This window comes from Propithecus coquereli, unplaced genomic scaffold (assembly GCF_000956105.1).
Source record: "Propithecus coquereli isolate 6110/MARCELLA unplaced genomic scaffold, Pcoq_1.0 Scaffold508, whole genome shotgun sequence".
Lineage (NCBI taxonomy): Eukaryota > Metazoa > Chordata > Mammalia > Primates > Indriidae > Propithecus > Propithecus coquereli.
This window is the reverse complement of record NW_012150930.1, coordinates 696,065-698,084: the sequence shown is the minus strand read 5'-3', so window position 1 is coordinate 698,084 and position 2,020 is coordinate 696,065. Positions and strand designations below refer to the sequence as shown.

General features: G+C 37.0%; 1 protein-coding gene across 1 annotated transcript in view; it reads right to left on the bottom strand.

The window, feature by feature from the left end:
- Positions 1-2,020, bottom strand: part of AKAP9 (A kinase (PRKA) anchor protein 9) — a 221,395-nt gene that overhangs the window by 117,529 nt on the left and 101,846 nt on the right. The window lies entirely within an intron of this gene.

The following is a 2,020-nucleotide window of genomic DNA, read 5'->3' as shown; positions in this document are numbered from 1 at the left end:
CTGATGTTCTATGTCCATTCCATCTTTCTAAATACTCATTCACTTCCCTTATCCTCCTTCCCTTCCCTTTCCTAGTTTTTCTATCATTCTCGCCATTTTGTTTCTGTTCTACTCACTGTCCCTTGCATATATTGTTCAGATCCTTGGCTTTATGTCTTGGATGTTATTTTTACAGCCTAGAAAACCATCCTGATTATCTACCCAGCCATTATGATCCAAACTCCAAAAAGTATTACATAGTCTGCAATGACTTCATTCTGTAAGCTTTATAGCATTTGAAAGTGTTTATGCCAAACTGAAAAAAATAGTCTGGCTAAAACTGAATTCACTGTTCCTCTCTTACAATTCCTCCTCCTCCACCTCCTGATTTCCCTATTTACATTAATGTGCCATCCTTCTCCATATTCCCTAGGCTCAACCATAGAGACATCTTTGACATTTCCCTCTGCTTTGTTCCCAACATTCCTTCCATTACAATGTCTCAATATTCATCTTTCCTTTCCATTTCCCTGGTACTACTCCAATAGGCAGTATTATAGAAACATGCAGTGAAAAATGCCACACAGACAAGTGTTTAAATTCCAGCACTTTGGTTATATCACTATGTTATATTCCCCAACCACTATCTTTTAAAAGTTATTTTGTGAATAATTATTTCAATGATTAAAGACCCTGGATGGAAAGGGCCGCTTTATATACACCTAATTCTTCCTCCATGGCATCTAGCCAAGGCTCTTCTGAGTTACCATTTCATTTGATCTTCATACTCTAAAGGATAATTATCATCATCCCTGCTACTATTTAAAGATGTTTAAATAATCTGTCCAAGATCACATAGCCAATAAAAGGTCAAATCAAGGGTCAAATGCAGATCTGCCTGAAACTAAAACTCCTGGTCTTTCCAATCCCGTAGTGAGATTCTAGTATGAAGAAGCTTCTAGTAGGAAGTCACCAAATATTAAATGAATGACCCAGTCATTTTTCTTAAACTATTTCAAGTCCACCTACATAGAACAGTATACTCTATTCAAAATGTTTCACAGTTGTGCCCAAAATATGTGATGATATTTATAAGAAATAACTTTGACTCATTATTGTTAGAAAGAATGAGCATGGCGGTGAGTAAAACTCTTTTTTGTGGGGAGAAGGGGGTAAACTAATGGTTTTAGCTGAAAGGTATTGTCAATACACTTCCACGGAATGTCATACAAACTCTGAGCGAGGGTGGTGAGCTGGCAGAAGCCCAAATACAGGAATACCAAAAGTAAGCCTACATTTCCAGAAACCTCCCTTTTCTTCATGCTTTGGAGAGAAAGCATCACTAATTACAGGAAGATTACTTGAAATGCAGTGACCAGTTATTAGAAAGTTCTTGCTATCTACCTGTTTTCTTTCACAGCAGAAAGCCTAAAGCAGTAGCTTCCAAATGTCATTCCAATGACTGCATGCTTCAGAATTATTAATATCTTGTTAAAAACACGAATTTCCAGGTTCTATCTCGATGCTAATGAGTCTGACTCTCCAAATGTATAATCCAGTAATCTGTAATTGTAACTATTAAAAAATGGTATTAAAGTTCAAACACCTCCACTATTTCTGATGTATGGTCATGTTTGGAAACCACTGATCTCAAAGAACATGGGAGTTTAATAAGGTTGGGCCGATACTGAGTGAACAATTCCAAAGCCTATATACAGGCCCCAAATAAAAGAGAGAGTAACAAACTGCTTCCAGAGGAGTACAGACACTTAGTATTTGTCGGTCACCACCATCCATAAAAAAATGTGTTGAGGTTCCATTAACAAGTGCCTATGAAGGCATCAGTCCTAGAATAGCAGAGCCACCCAAAGTTAGATTAAATCTCTGAGGGTTTTACAGAGCTATTCATATACCATAACACACATCGACTAAATTACAAACTGTTCATTCATTTAACAAACATGTATTGAGTACCTATTATGTGCAGGGAATTAGCACAGGTGATTGGGATATATCAGTGACTTAAATGGACAAAGATCCC